This window comes from Ovis aries, chromosome 14 (assembly GCF_016772045.2).
Source record: "Ovis aries strain OAR_USU_Benz2616 breed Rambouillet chromosome 14, ARS-UI_Ramb_v3.0, whole genome shotgun sequence".
NCBI classification, from domain to species: Eukaryota; Metazoa; Chordata; class Mammalia; order Artiodactyla; family Bovidae; genus Ovis; species Ovis aries.
This window is the reverse complement of record NC_056067.1, coordinates 7,965,584-7,982,875: the sequence shown is the minus strand read 5'-3', so window position 1 is coordinate 7,982,875 and position 17,292 is coordinate 7,965,584.

The window sequence follows — 17,292 nt, the reverse complement described above, 5'->3', positions numbered from 1 at the left end:
AGTGTACACATGTTCCCCATCCTGAACCCCCCTCCTTCTCCCTCCCTGTACCATCCTTCTGGGTCATCCCAGTGCACCAGCCCTGAGCATCAAGTATCATGCATTGAACCTGGACTGGAGATTCGTTTCATATATGATATTATACATATTTCAATGCCATTCTCCCAAATCATCCCACCCTCGCCCTCTCCCACAGAGTCCAAAAGACTGTTCTATACATCTGTGTCTCTTTTGCTATCTCGCATACAGAGTTATAGTTACCATCTTTCTAAATTCCATATATATGCATTAGTATACTGTACTGGTGTTTTTCTCTCTGGCTTACTTCACTCTGTATAATCGGCTCCAGTTTCATCCACCTCATTAGAACTGATTCAAATGTATTCTTTTTAATGGCTGAGTAATACTCCATTGTGTATATGTACCACGGCTTTCTTATCCATTCGTCTGCTGATGGACAGCTACGTTGCTTCCATGTCCTGGCTATTATAAGCAGTGCTGTAATGAACACTGGGGTACACGTGTCTCTTTCAGTTCTGGTTTCCTCAGTGTGTATGCCCAGCAGTGGGATTGCTGGGTCATAAGGCAGTTCTATTTCCAGTTTTTTAAGGAATCTCCACACTGTTCTCCATAGTGGCTGTACTAGTTTGCATTCCCACCAACAGTGTAAGAGGGTTCCCTTTTCTCCACACCCTCTCCAGCATTTATTGCTTGTACACTTTTGGATCACAGCCATTCTGACTGGCATGAAATGGTACCTCATTGTGGTTTTGATTTGCATTTCTCTGATAATGAGTGATGTTGAGTGTCTTTTCATGTGTTTGTTAGCCATCTATATGTCTTCTTTGGAGAAATGTCTATTTAGTTCTTTGGCCCATTTTTTGATTGGGTCGTTTATTTTTCTGGAACTGAGCTGCAGGAGTTGCTTGTATATTTTTGAGATTAGTTGTTGGTCACTTGCTTCATTTGCTATTATTTTCTGCCATTCTGAAGGCTGTCTTTTCACCTTGCTTATAGTTTCCTTTGTGGTGCAGAAGTTTTTAAGTTTAATTAGGTCCCATTTGTTTGCTTTTGCTTTAATTTCCAATATTCTTGGAGGTGGATCATAGAGGATCCTGCTGTGATTTGATTACTATGTGTCTCAGTGTATTCCTCCTTGGGTTTACCCTGCCTGGGACTCCATGTGCCTCCGGGACTCAGTTGACTGTATCCTTTCACATGTTAGGGAAGTTTTCAGCTATTATCTCTTTAAATACTTTCTCAGGTCCTTTCTCTCTCTTCTACTTTGGGACCCCTATATTGCGAAGGCTGGTGTGTTTAATGTTGTCCTAGATGTCTTAGTCTGTCTGCATTTCTTTCCATTTTTTCCCTATATTCTGTTCTGTGGTAGGGATTTCTGCCATCCTGTCCTTAGGTTATGTATCTGTTCTTCTGCCTCAGTTATCCTATTGATTCCTTCTAGTGTATTATTTATCTCTGTTTGTTTGTTCTTTAGTTCTTCTAAGTCTTTGGTAAACATTTCTTGCATCTTCTCCATTGTTTTCCCAAGATCCTAGGTCATCTTTACTACTGTTATTTTGAAATTCTTTTTCTGGAAGGTTGCCTTTCTCCACTTCTTTTAGTTGTTTTTCTGGGGTTTTATCTTGTCCCTTCATCTGAGACATAACTCTCTGCTTTTTCATGCTGATTCAGTTCAGTCCAGTTGCTCAGTCGTGTCTGACTCTTTGCAACCTCATGGACTGCAGCACGCCAGGCTTCCCTGTCCATCACCAACTCCCAGAGCTTACTCATGTCCATAAACCCACTGATGCCATCCAACCATCTCATCCTGTCATCACCTACTCCTCCCATCTTCAATCTTTCCCAGCATCAGGGTCTTTTCAAATGAGTCAGTTCTTTTGCATCAGGTGGCCAAAATATTGGAGCTTCAGCTTCAGCATCAGTCCTTCCAATGAATATTCAGGACTGATTTCCTTTAGGATTGACTGGTTGGATCTCCTTGCAATCCAAGGGACTCTCAAGGGTCTTCTCCAACACCACAGTTCAAAAGCATCAATTCTTTGGCGCTCAGCTTTCTTTATAGTCCAACTCTCACATCTATACATGAGTACTAGAAAAACCATAGCTTTGACTAGATGGACCTTTGTTGGCAAAGTAATGTCTCTGCTTTTTTAATATGCTGTCTAGGTTTGTCATAGCTTTCCTTCCAAGGAGTAAGCGTGTTTTAATTTCATGGCTGCAGTCACCATCTGCAGTGATTTTGGAGCCCAGGAAAATAAAGTCTGTCACTGTTTCCATTGTTTGCCCATCTATTTGCCATGAAGTGATGGCAAATACTGCCATCATGCTGATTAACTTTCTGTAATGTGATTTTTGTTGTAGCTGCTGTGGGATTGTGATTCTTCTTGCTTATTCTGTCTGCCCTCAGATGGAGGAGGCTATGAGGCTTGTGTAAGCTTCCTAATGGGAAGGACTGGAGGTCGGAAAAACTGGGTCTTGCTCTAGTGGGCAGGGCCTTGCTCAGTGAAGCTTTAATCCAATTATATACTGATAGGTGGGGTTCCCTCCCTGTTAGTTGTTTGGCCTGAGGTGACCCAGCCCTGGGGTCTACTGGGTCTCTTGTAGGGATAATGGCACCTCCAAGGGGGACCTTCCAGGACTGCTGCTGCCGCGCCCCTGTCCCTGTGGTGAACCCCTGCTGACCCACGCCTCCACAGGAGACCCTCCAACACTACCAGGTGGCTTGGGTTCAGTCTCTGTGGGGTCACTGCTCCTTTCCTCTGGGTCTTGGTGCATGCAACATTTTGTTTGTGGCCTCCAAGACCAGAGTCTCTCTTTCCCCAAGTCCTGTGGAAGTCCTGCAGTCAAATCCCACTGGACATCAAGGTCAGATTCCCTGGGGATTCCTAGTCCCTTTGTTGGATCCCCAGGCTGGGAAGCCTGACGTGGGGTCCAGGACCTTCACAACAGTGGGAGAATGTCTTTGGTATTGCTGTCCTTCAGTTTGTGGGTCACCCACCCAGCGGGATTTGATTGGGATTTGATTTTATTGTGATTGTGTCCCTGCTACTGTCTCGCTGCAGCTGCTTTGTCTTTGGAGGTGGGTATCTGTTTTTGGTGGGTTCCAGCGTTCTCCTGTCAGTGGTTGTTCAACAGCTAGTTGCGATTTTGGTGCTCTCCACAATACTGTTCTTTATAGCACTGGACATTACTTTCACCACCACACATATCCACAACTGGGCATTGTTTTCACTTTGGCCCAGCGGCTTCATTCTTTCTGGAGCTATTAGTAATTGCCCACCTCTTTCCTGGTGGCTGAGACGGTTAAAAAAAAAAAAAAAAAAAGCACCTGCAATGCAGGAGACCTGGATTCCATCCCTGGGTTGGGAAGATCCCCTGGAACAGGAAATGGCTACCCACTCCAGTGTTCTTGCCTGGAGAATTCCATGGACAGAGGAGCCTGGTGGGCTGCAATCCACAGGGTCACAAAGAGCTGGACACAACTGAGTGGCTGACACTTTGACTTTCATACTTCCCCAGTAGCACACTGGATACCTTCCAACCTGGGGGACACATCTTTCAGAGTCATATCTTTTTGCCTTTTTGTACTGTTCATAGGGTTACTGTGTCAAGAATACTGGAGTGGCTTGCCATTCCCTCCTCCAGTGGACCACCTTTTGTCAGAACTCTTCATTGTGACCCATCCATGTTGGGTGACCCTGCGTGGCATGGCTCATAGCCTCACTGGGTTACACAAGCCCCTTCACCACGACAAGACTGTGATCCATGAAGGGACTTCGGGGTAGAGTTTGGTGTATGGAAGCACTTGATAAACCTGTGTGGAATGGAGGGAGAGGGGTCTTCTGATCACACAGAGCTTGGCTGGCTTCAATGGACTCTTCCAATGACACAGGCACTTTAAGCCCAGGATAATAAGGGGAGGGCAGAATGCGTTTCTAGGACCCAGTTCCATCCAAGTAAAGCCACCAGGCTGACTGCTAGTTGGTTCCTCCCCAGCGCAGTCACTGTTTTCCCATAGTTAAACCTGTTTTCTCCTAAGTCAATTCTCAATTCATTCTGACTATGTTGTGCCTCTGCTGACCACCCCCAACCTCACATTTTCTCTTTGAAAGAGCCTTACTAAAGCATCACACTGTAAATCACATCATCAGTCAGTAAATAGCATCCCAGGATGTAGACGAGTATCATCTCGTCCTCGGTGGCTCTGCCCCTTCGGGAGTGGCTGCACCTGAGATTTTCTGTCGTTCCCTAAAGCTTAGCTCACTGCTCCAGGAAACTGGGACATCCAGGAAGCCCACCCTGTCTCACCCCGTGTGAGCAGTGAGTGAGCCCACGGCCCCGTGGCTGTGCAGACCAGGGAGTGAACAGGCCGGTGGGGCTAAGAAGCTGGCCAAGCCTTCATGGGGCTCTGCTCTCTGATAGGCCTGTCAGTCAGAGAGCTCCCAGATTGCCACCCTTGACCCCACTCACCCAGCAAGTCCCTGTCCTAATGAACAGCCCACCCCACCCCTCATGTGCGGCTGCAGGCGGGTCCAGCCACCAGAGGGAGTTCAGGTGCTCTGAGCTGGGGCAGGACCGAGGCTCGTCTCCAGGCCTGGTGGAAGTCCGAGGTCTTCAGTATGAGATCGTTTGCCTTTTAGTTCAGATCCTTTTCAGAATCTAATGAATTAGTTCCTTACAGACCCGGCTCATCTTCTGTAGAAGCCAGTTACCTGGGTCTTTAGAGGCCAGAGAAGGAATCCTGCTCACTCTACAGCTCATGCACAAAAGGTCACTGATTGAGTTTCACTGCATTTGTTCATGGGGGTTTGAAACGTGAGAGGCCTCATGTGAGCACATTTTGGGATCCTCTTTAGAGACTGTAAGTTAAGAAAGTCTCCAAGATGAAAAAGTTAGCAGGAAATCATCCCAACTCATGCCACTTGGGTCTCCACATATGTCATCTCAGTGACAGGCTGGAGGAGTGACAACCTCACACGTGAGCATGTTCCCAGGATCTGAACGAGCACACGCTCCTCCATGCAAACACACGCACACACGACACCCTTACACATGGACCCAGCTTCTATGAGTAAACCTGCTGTTGCTGACTCTCTTCTCTCTTAACCTGAAATACGACAGATTTCACTGTCATCCATTAGCCTAGGACTCGGGCCACAAGCTGAACTCTCACATTTCCCTATGCTCACAGTTGCAGAATATTCAGGGTTGGAGGGTACAGGGCAGAGTCAGAGAAGTGGGTCCCTGGCAAGATGGTTAACTTCTGCAAATCTGTCTCCTCACTGTTCATTGTCCTGGGGTCACTGCTACTGTGCAGGTGTCGCCAAGATGAAATGGGAATAACGTGGGGAAGGCATCTCCATGCCGTTTCCCAGGGAGGTCACTACTGACATTTTCTTGGAGATAGTTTCAGTGGAGCAGGACTCTGGCATACCTGGCCGTCTGTCCTTATGTGTCTGCAGCACAACTCAGAGCACCCCTTGTTGGAGGTGGGGAGATTCTGGTCAGTAGGACCCCTGGACTAGCCCATGTTTGGGAGGGTGAGAAGGGCTCCTTAAGGAGTAGTGGTGATTGCTTATTTTCACTCTTAACATGGACGTGTCCTTCTCGTGAGGACAGTTCAGCCCAGGGAAGGGGCAGACTCCTAAGCTTGTGTGGGTACTCAGTGGTTTCAGCAGTGTCCGACTCTTTGTGACCCTGTGGACCGTAGCCCACCAGGCTTCTCTGTCTTTGCGATTCTTCAGGCAAGAAGTGCGTTGCTGGGTCCTCCTCCAGGGGATCTTCCTGACCCAGGGATCGAAGCTGCATCTCACGTCTCCAGCATTGGCAGGCAGGTTCTTTACCACTAGTACCACCTAAGCTCTTACTGTAAGTAATTGATGGAGCCAAGAGAAGAGGGGTCAGGGCTCAGGCTTTCTCTAGGGGGAGGCTTGCCCTCTACCCTGGCCCAGGCCTGACCTCACAGTGGCTGCAGGGGGTGACCCACCTACGGTTGCACTTCTCCTGGTACAGCTGCAGCTGGTTCTCGTTGATGTTGGATTCTCTGACCAGGGCATCGCGGTTGGCGCTGCGCAGGCTCTGGTGGGTGTTGTACAGGAAGAGCTGGTTGTTCAGTTCTTGCCGCCTCCGCAGCTGGTGGCAGAAGGAATACAGCTCCTCTTCGCTCTCCTAGAGAACAGAGGGGACGACAGCCATGGGGGGCAGGCTCATCAAACCAGATGGGGGACATGCCAGCTGGAGGGGAGACTGCAGGGAGCATGGGGCAGACCCGATCGTCTGCTGGGATCTTCCCAGAAGATCCAGGATCTGTTTTAACCAAAGATGAGCTCTCAATCATTTACTCCATGGGAAGCAGCAGTCTAGAAAGCTATGGCTGCCAGTTAAGGGGAGCTTTATTGTGAAACAGCAGCTGCATTGCCCAGCGATCCTGTTTCTTAATCCAGTCTGGTTTTTCATGGGTCTACGTCGCCTTCTGGTTCTCATGCAAATACAGAGGCCCTGTGCTCGCAGTAGACACAGCAGGTGAGGCAGAGGGTGGCCTGGACAGAAAGCAGACTGCTGGCGGCCTGGGGTGCAATGAGTGGAGACAGATGAGGAGCAGGAGTGGCTCTTTGGGGTGATGGAAATGTTCCAGAATTGGTAATAGTGATGGTTACTCAACTCCAAAGGGGCTAAAAAACAGTGCGTTGTACAAGTGGTGAAATGTATAAGAATCATCTCAAATAAATCTGTTACCCGCTTCCCCCCACTCCTGCCAGAAGGTCCAGGGAAACATAGGTTACACCCCCAGGGATGGGCATGTGACTCTGGCTAGAATCGTTGACTTCCTCCCCTCCCACCACCACCTCTAGCCACAAGACCCAGGTCAGGTTAGTGGGCGGTGTCCATGGGAGTTGTTTGGTGCTCTTGGTAAAGAGAAAGTTTCTTCTCTGGTGGATTGGTGGAGAGAGTGATGCGTGTCTTCAGTTGCTGGTGGTCCTTCTGCCATCGTGGGGAGAAAGAGGGAAACAGAGCCACTGGGAGAGCTCCTCGGTCCAGCCATGATGGAAACAAGCCCTGCCGCTAAACCGTGCCGTTGTCTAAGCCAGAACAGCACCCCCGTTATGCTGAAAATCTTCCAGGGTGAGGGTTGTGGATGTCAGCATGGGAGGATGAGTGTGTGTTACCTCTGATGTGTTTAGAAGATCTCTATTGTGTAAAGGACGGCTCCTCGGGAGGTCAGTCTAGTGGCTATTACCATGACGCAGTGATTCCAGTGAGAGACTCCAGTGCTACAAAAACATCCATTGGCAATCACAAATGTGCTTCTTTTGTCCTTTATTTTTACAAAAATTGGGCTCAGACTGTACTTTGGTCTGAAATTTTTTGCCCAGCTTAACAACCTTAACAAACCATCATGGACATGCCCTGGGATAATGGGTTGAATGAACTCTGACTTTGGAGGTGGGGAGACCATGGTAAAGGTTATTCTGACCACTGGCCAAGGTGCAGAGAAGTAAAACAATGATTATCTTTGCACAAGGGGTACAGCTAAATGGACAGTCCTTGCTAGCTGATTCAGTGTACTGACTGAGTCACAGAGAAGAGTCAGTGGTTACCTGCCTTAAATGTCTGTTTTTCCACAAGGAGACCAGCTTCCTTTTCTGTTAAGACTAAAGCAAACAAAACAAAAGCACGTAAAAGTCCTAACACTGCACTACAAGTCATCTCTTTTCATCTTCTCTCCACCTGAAAGAAAAGAGCTTCTGTGGCTTTCATACATATAATGACTGTTTGTGATCTAGTTGAGGTAAAAAATTCACTGTTTCCACTAATGCTTCTATATATTTGGAGGCCTGTCCTCCTGTCCTGAATCCCAAATCATTTATAGCCGTTACATAGTTCAGGCTGTAGTATTGCATATCTGTATAGAAGAAACATTCAGATAAGTACATAAACATATGTATATAGTTTAGTGAATAACGATAAAGCAGGCAGCCATGGAATCATCAGCAAGTCTAGAAATAAAGCTTCGTTCATGCTGCACACCCCTCACAATCAAGACTCCCTCTTCCCTTTTAGAATTTTGTGGTAACTATTTCCTGGCTTTGTGTTGAGTCTGAATTTAAAAAAAAAAAATTTAGTTTTACTTTCTATTCCATGATTATTTTTGTTTTGTTTATATATAATATACATATATAACTAATTTTTCTTACCATTGCTTTTGTATTGCATTCTTTCTTGCTTCCTATGATCATTCTTTAAGCAAAGTTTATTAGTACTAAATTGTCTGTCTTTGTATGTCTGAAAATACTTCCATTGTTCCCTCTATCTTGAAAAGCAGCTATTAGGAAATAAAATACCTAGACCTCCAGCTGTGTGTCCAAGGCATTTTGAAGGCATCCCTTATTCTTCAGGCTGCTCTTGCTATACACAGAAGCACTTCTGTTGAGTGTCCGTCGCCTGTGGATAGTCTGTCTCCTCTTCTTTTACAGTTCTATCTTTATCCTGATATTCTTCCACGTCAATAGAATATGCATGTATGTGGGTCTCTATACTGCCATGTGCATAGTTGGAGGATGCCTGTCTCTGCAGTGCTGGAAAATTCTCAGCCATGATTTCTTGCTGTTCACTCAGTCATGTGTGACTCTTTGCAACCCCATGGACTGCAGCACACCAGGCTTCCCTGTCCTTCACTCTCTCTCTTGAGTTTGCTCAAACTCCTGTCCATTGAGTTGATGATGCCATCCAACCATCTCATCCTCGTTCACCCCCTTCTCCTCCTGCCCTCAATCTTTCCCAGCATCCGGGTCTTTTTCAGTGAGTTGGCTCTTTATATCAGGTGACCAAAGTATTGGAGCTCTAACTTCAGCATCGGTCCTTCCAATGAATATTGAGGGTTGATTTCCTTTAGGATTGACAGATTTGATCTGCTTGCAGTCCAAAGGACTCTCAAGAGTCTTCTGCAACACCACAGTTCAAAAGCATCAATTCTTTGGCGTTCAGCCTTCTTTATGGTCCAACTTTCACACCCATACATGACTACTGGAAAAACTATAGCTTTGACTATATGGACCTTTGTCAGCAAAGTGATGTCTGCTTTTTAATACTCTGTCTATGTTTGTTGTAGCTTTTCTTCCAAGGAGCAAGCATTTTTAGTTTCATGGCTGCAGTTACCATCCACAGTGATTTTGGAGCCCAAGAAAATAAAGTCTATCACTGTTTCCATTTTTTTCCCCATCGGTTTGCTGTGAAGTGATGGAACCAGATGCCATGATCTTAGTTTTTTGAATGCTGAGTTTCAAGCCAGCTTTTTCACTGTCCTCTTTCACCTTCATCAAGAGGCTGTTTAATTCCTCTTTGCTTTTTTGCCATTAGGGTGGTGTCATCTGCATATCTGAGGTTGCTGATATTTCTCCCACCAATCTTGATTCCAGCTTGTGCTTCTTCCAGCCTGGCATTTTGCATGTTGTACTCTGCATATAAGTAAATCAGAAGGGTGACAATATACAAACTTGACATACTCCTTTCCCAATTTTGAACTAGTTGATTGTTTCATGCCTGGTTCTAACTGTTTCTTTTTGACCTGCTTCTCATGAGGCAGGTAAGGTGGTCTGGTATTTCCATCTCTTTAAGAATTTTCCAGTTGTTGTGATCCACACAGTCAAAGACTTTAGCATAGTCAATGAAGCAGAAGTAGGTATTTTTCTGGAATTCCCTTGCTTTTTCTATGATCCAACGGATGTTGCAATTTGATCTCTGGTTTCTCTGCCTTTTCTAAATTCAGCTTGTATATCTGGAAATTCTCAGTTCACGTACTGTTGAAGCCTAGCTTGAAGGATTTTGAGCATTACCTTGCTAGCATGTGAAATACGCACAATTGTGTGGTAGTTTGAACATTCTTTGGCATTGCCTTTCTTTGGGATTGGAATGAAAACTGACCTTTTTCAGTCCTGTGGCCACTGCTTTTTCCAACTTTGCTGGCATACTGAGTGCATCACTTTACCAGCCTCATCTTTTAGGGTTTGAAATAGCTCAACTGGAATTCCATCACCTCCACTAGCTTTGTTCATAGTGATGCTTCCTAAGGCCCACTTACTTTGCATTCCAGGATGTCTGGTGCTAGATGAGTGATCACACTGTTGTGGTTATATGGGTCATTAAGACCTTTTTTGTGCAATTTTTCTGTGTACTCTTGCCACCTCCTCTTAATATCTTCTGCTTCTGTAGGTCCATACTGTTTCTGTCCTTTATTGTGCCCATCTTTGCATGCAGCGTTCCCTTGGTATCTCTAATTTTCTTGAAGAGTTCTTTCCCATTCTATTGTTTTCCTCTATTTCTTTGCATTGTTCACTTAAGGCTTTCTTATCTCTCCTTACATGGGAACATTATCTCCCTTCTCTCCTTTCTTATTTCTCTTACATTGGAACTTCTCATTTTACTCTTTTTTTTTTTACCATTTTAATATTTTATTTTATCTTGCTATATTAAAGCAAATTCTCCAAACACAATCTTCACATACACTAATCCTTTTCTTACCTGTACCCATTCTGGAACTTCCCACTTACTAAGGTCTAAAAAAATTGTTTCAAGATTTTTCAACTCAGAGTTCCAGCGATTTCTCTCCTGGTCCTTTCATTCCTACGTGTTCTTGATTAGGTTTAAGGAAGGTTGATCTTTTTAAAATGCGTGTATCCAACTGGACTCTCTTTTTTAAAACTTTCTTGCAATTTCAGTGTTATCTCATATGCACTGGAGTCAGTTCTCTTGCTTTGCTTGCGAGCTGTATTAGCATTATATTCCGTGAGGGTTAAAATTTCTGTGTGCAGCTCATCTGGAATGGAAGTGTCTTTCCACCTCTGTGTGTACAGTGGCATCTGGTTGTCTGAAAGCTCTCAATGGGGGACTCCTAAGCGCGAGGCCAGCAGTGTTACCGTGAGGGACCAAGGCACTCTGGATGCTACTAATCCTGTGTCCCGGCCACATGGTTGTGTCCACTTTATCCCATCCCGTCAAGAAGCAACCAACCGCTGGCCTGAATCCTAGGTATCTGCCAGGTCTTTTTTCTTGAAGTGTATTTCAGAAGAGTGATGCCCACTAGCCCCAGGCAACCTATCTATGTACAGTTCCATGTGCGTTAGCACACAAAAATGAAATAACAAAACTCACCTAACCAAACACAGTTCAGTTCAGTTCAGTCGCTCAGTCGTGTCCAAATCTTTGCGACCCCATGAATCGCAGCACGCCAGGCCTCCAAGTCCCGGAGTTCACTCAGACTCGCGTCCATCGAGTCCATGATGCCATCCAGCCATCTCATCCCCTTCTCCTCCTGCCCCCAATCCCTCCCAGCATCAGAGTCTTTTCCAGTGAGTCAACTCTTCGCATGAGGTGGCCAAAGTACTGGAGCTTCAGCTTTAGCATCATTCCTTCCAAAGAAATCCCAGGGTTGATCTCCTTCAAAATGGACTGGTTGGATCTCCTTGCAGTCCAAGGGACTCTCAAGAGTCTTCTCCAACACCACAGTTCAAAAGCATCAATTCTTCAGTGCTCAGCCTTCTTCACAGTCCAACTCTTACATCCATACATGACCACAGGAAAAACCATAGCCTTGACTAGACGGACCTTAGTCGGTAATGTCTCTGCTTTTGAATATACTACCTAGGTTGGTCATAACTTTTCATCCAAGGAGTAAGCGTCTTTTAATTTCATGGCTGCAGTCACCATCTACAGTGATTTTGGAGCCCAAAAAAGTAAAGTCTGACACTGTTTCCACAAGCAGTTATAAAAAGAACAGGAGGCTAAGGAAAGACTGAGTCACTGGAGATAAATGATAAACACAGAAATGGCCGAACTGGTCAACCCAAATATCAAATAAATGCAAGAGTAAGTTGTGTTGTGGGAAAAGCACAAACACGGAATCGGGGAAGTAAATAGTCCATTATCTAAACTAAACTAGGAAAGTGTGGAAGGTAAACTTGCCAAATAAAACCTAACAGGTATAAACTAAAGATAAGGGGATGTGGCAGGAGTGTATGAAATAGAAAACTGAGCGATGATGGAAAGAGTAAGTACATGCGTATAATTATTTTAAGGCTCTTATATCTTCAATATATATTTTAGATATGCACAAACATAATAGCTATTATAGAAAGGTAGCCCATAAGAGATAATAAATTGTTTTATCCTAGAAGAAAATGAGAAAATTCTTAGGCCCGAAAAGCTTCACAAATCGTGTCTTTGTTGTGTGTTGTATGTAGGTAGCAGTTGCCTCCAGTTCTATTCAGAATGTGCCATCGCCTGGGAAAGAAGGCTTCCAAGTAATTTTTATGAAACCAGCACAAAACCTGACCCCCCAAAAAATCAATGAATACCAGTGAGAAAGTCCTGAAAACACATTAACATGTATGTTAGAGAAACACATCCAACCATACAATCCTACTGTATTTCACTAAGAAATTCTTCTCTCCTTCTCGTAAGATGATTGTGTCACACCTCCACCCTCCCTGTGTGCGCATGCTAAGTCACTCAGGCGTGTCCAACTTTGCAACCCCATGGACTGTGACCCGCCAGGCTCCTCTGCCCACGGGAGTCTCCAGGCAGCAACACTGGAGTGGGTTGCCATGCCCTCCTCCAGGGGATCTTCCCCACTCAGGGATCAAATCCATGTCTCTTAGGTCTCCTGCATGGCAGGCAGGTTCTTCACCACTAGCGCCACCTGGGAAGCCGTTACCTTCCCCAAGGTCAGCCGATGGCCTTGCTTTGTCTTTTGTGTAGAAGAAATTACATGGGAAATCTTCCCATCTCGGCCCCTTACCAGCGCCCACGGCTTCCCTCCTGCACTCGCCCTTTCTCTGCCCTGCCTCCCTTCTCCACTACGTCGTCTCCATCAGCAGCACAAGCACATCTTCAGAAGCTCTCCCTTCACCCACCAGCTCCCGACCCACCCCTCTCATCACCTTCACAGCCGGTGTCCTCGAATAAGTCATATGTTCCTCATCAGTGTATCATGTACTCACGTTCTGCATTTTCAGTTTTTATTGATTATATATACACAGAGTTTAAAGAGCCACTAAGAGCTACTAGGATGATTACCAAAAAACCCCCAGCTGACTCCTGGGCACCACCCCCAGCCCCTTGACCCCTGCTCCCCAAGGTCAGCAGTTGTTTCTTCTGGTTATTAACTCCACAATTCTAACACAAAAGAAAAGCCTGCATTTATACTACAAGTTCTCGCTTTTTTCAATGTTAGCGATCATCTCCAAAGAGAAAGATTTGACTATTTTCCCCACATACTCTCTTATCTTATTCCAGGGAGGTAAACCCATTTAGGTTATATCAATTCATGTTTGCATTGTGATTTTGTTATTATTACCAACTCTGAACTTGTGAATCTTCTTTGACCCCTCGTTTTAGACTGATGTATGTATGTGTGTAATCAAATACAAAACAATCCTTGGGTTCTTAGAAAACACCTGCAGTGAGATGTTTGCTCTGGCCTGTGACAAAATCTTCGTGGAACTCACCATCTTTGTTTTTTTTCTCTTTGTTCTCTACCACCAATGCTTTTCCCTTTTAATTTTTTATGTTGACATTTTAAGCTTACAGAGAAGTTGCAGTAAGAGTTCAGCAAGTTCCATACCCTGGACTACCCAGAGTCCCCAGGGTTACCATCCTGCACAACCACTGTACAGCTGTCAAAACTAAGATGCTGGCATTGAAGCAATGCGAGTAACGTGCAGATTTTTGTTGGTTTTCACTGGCTTTTCCACCCGTGTCCTCATTCTCAGCCAAGATCCCGTCCAGGATCCCACACAACATGCAGTTGCTATGGCTTCCAGTTTCCTCCAATCCATGGCTTTGCTTGAGTGCCACCGCCCCTGCTCCCCCCGCCGCCCCGCCATGTATGACCTGAACACTTTTGAAGACTGATGGTCATTTGCTTTGTAGAACATCTTGCATTTCAAGGGTTTGTCTGATGATTTGTTTGAAGTTGGTGGCTCATACAGTAAAGAATCCACCTGCAATGCAGGAGACCTGGGTTTGATCCCCTGGAGAAGGGAGTGGCTATCCACTCCTGTATTCTTGCCTGGAGAATTGCCTGGCAAGCAACAGTCCATGGAGTCACAAAGAGCTGGACATGACTGAGCGACGAACACTTTCACAGAAACGAGGTACCTTCTCAGGTATGTGATGTCACGCTGATGACACTGATCATTTTTGGCATGATGATATCTGCTAGGTTCATCCACTGTAAAGCTCTTGATTTCCTTCTTACAATTATATTTCCTAGAAGAAGGTATTTTGAGACTGCAAATAGCCTGCTCTCCTCAAACTTTAACTAATTTTAGCATTCATTTGTAGATCTTGACAGTGGTGGTCTGATGGTAATTTCTGTTTCCCTCACACCTGTATTTATGCTTTTCAAGGTTTATTTTTTATTGTAGTTTATTTTTATGAAAGTGTAGTTGATTTATAATGTAGTAATTTCTGCTATACAGTAAGGTGGCTCAAATATACACACATATATATTCTTTTCAGTATGGTTTTATCCCATGATATTGAACATAGTTCCCTGTACTATACAGTGGGATCTGGTTGTCTATCCATCCCATATGTAATAATTTGCATCTACTAACCCCTAACATCAACACCATCCCTCCTCACCCTCCCTCCTGCTTGGCAGCCACAAGTCTGTTCTATATGTCTGTGAGTCTGTCTGTTTCATAGTTGTTTTCATTTGTATTGTTTTGATTCCACATGTAAGTGATGTCATATGCTATCTGTCTTTCTCTTCGACTTATTTCACTTAGTATAATAATTTATAGTTGCATCCATGTTGCTATAAATGGCATTATTTATCATTTTTTATGGCTGAGTAATATTCCATTGTATACATGAACCAGTGAAGTTGCTCAGTCATGTCCAACTCTTTGCAATCCCATGGACTGTAGCCTACCAGGCTCCTCCGCCCATGGAATTTTCCAGGCAAGAGTACTGGAGTGGATTGCCATTTCCTTCTCCAGGGGATCTTCCCAACTCGGGAATCGAACCCAGGTCTCCTCCATTGCAGGCAGACGCTTTACTGTCTGAGCCACCAGGGAAGCCCTTGTATACATTCACCACATCTAGTTTATCCATCTTCTGTTGATGGATACGTAGGTTTTTCCAAGAGTCATGTCTGACTCTGCAACCCCATGGACTGCAGCATGCCAGGCTTCCCTGTCCTTCACTATAACCCAGTTGGTTCAAACTCTTGTCTATTGAGTCGGTGATTACATCCAACCATCTCATCCTCTTTCAACTCCTCCTCCTCCTGCCATCGGTCTTTCCCAGAATCCAGGTCTTTCCCAATGAGCCAGCTCTTCACATCAGGTGGCCAAAGTATTGGCGCTTCAGCATCAGTCCTTCCAATGAATATTTAGGGTTGATTTCCTTTAGGATTGACTGGTTTGATCTCCTTGCTGTCCAAGGTAATCTTAAGAGTCTTCTCCAGCACCAGAGTTTGAAAGCATCAACTTTTTGGCACTCAGCTTTTTTTATGATCCAACTCTCACATCCATACATGACTACTGGAAAAGGCTCAGAGGTTAAAGTGTCTGCCTGCAATGCAGGAGACCTGGGTTTGATCCCTGGGTCAGGAAGATCCCCTGAAGAAGAAAAGGGCAACCCACTCCAGTATTCTTACCTGGAGAATCCCGTGGACGGAGGAGCCTGGTGGGCTACAGTCCATAGGATCGCAAAGAGTCAGACAGGACTGAGCGGCTTCACTTTCACTTTCACTTTTGACTATATAGACCTTTGTCGGCAAAGTGATGTCTCTGCTTTTTAACATACTGTCTAGGTTTGTCATAACTTTTCCTCCAAGGATCAAGTGTCTTTTAATTTCATGGCTGTACTCACTGTCCATAGTGATTTTGGAGCCCAAGAAAATAAAGTCTGTCACTATTTTCACTTTTTTTCCTTTTATTTGCCATGAATTGATGGGACCAGATGCCATGATCTTAGTCTTTTGAATGCTGAGTTTTAAGCTAGCTTTTTCATGCTCTTCTTTCACCTTCATCGAGAGGCTCTTTAGTTCCTCTTTGCTTTCTGCCATTAGGGTGATGTCTTCTGCATATCTGAGGTTATTGACATTTCTCCTGGAAATCTTGATTCCAGCTTGTGCTTCATCCAGCTCAGGATTTCCCATGATGTACTCCGCATATAAGTTAAATAAGCAAGGTGACAATATACAGCCTTGATGTATTCCTTTCGCAATTTTTAACCAGTCCGTTGTTCCATGTCTGGTTCTAGCTGTTGCTTCTTGTCCTGCATGCAGGTTTTCTGTCCTGGAGGCAGGTCAGGTGGTCTGGTGTTCCCATTTCCAAGACTGGGCTGTTGTAAATAGTGCTGCTGTGAACATAGGGCCACATGTATCTTTTCAGTTTATACTTTTGTCTGGGTATATGCCCAGGAGTAGGATTGCTGGATCAAACAGCAACTCTATTATAGTTTTTTGAGAAACTTCCATACTGTTTTCCATAATAGCAGCACCAGTTTACATTCCCACCAACACTGTTAGAGGTTTCCCTTTACTCTACACCCTCTCCAGCATTTTTTTTGTGGAATATTAAACCATGGCCTTACTGACTGCTATGAGGTGTTGCCTCATAGTCACTTTGATTTGCATTTCTCTAAATAACTAGTGATGTTGGGCATCTTTTTGTGTGCCTGTTGGCCACCTATAAATCTTCTTTGGAGAAATGTCTATTTAAGTCTTCTGCCTATTTTTCTACTGAGTTGTTTATTTTTGTGTTGTTGAGTTGTGTGAGCTGTTTGTGTATTGTGGAGATTAAGCCCTTGTGGGTCTCATCATTTTCAAATATTTTCTCCTGTTCCATAGATTGTCTTCTCATTTTGTTTGTATTTTTTCTGTGCTGTGAAAAAGCTTGCAAATTTGATTAGGTCCCATTTGTTTATTTTTATTTCTATTGCCTTGGGAGACTGACCTAAGAAAACACTGATATGATTTATATCAGATAATGTTTAGCCTGTGATCTCTTCTAGGTGTTTGATGGTGTTCTAAGCCATTTTGAGTTGATTTTTGTGCAATGTGAAAGGATGTGTTCCAACTTCACTAATTTACATGCAGCTGTCCAGCTTTCCCAGCACCACTTCCTGAACTGACTTTTTCTCATTTTAAATTTTGCCTCCTTTGTGGAAGATTAATTGACTGTAGTTGTGTGGGTTTTTCTGAGCTTTCTGTTCTGTTCCATGGATTCGTTTATCTGTTTTTCTGTCACTAGGGCACTG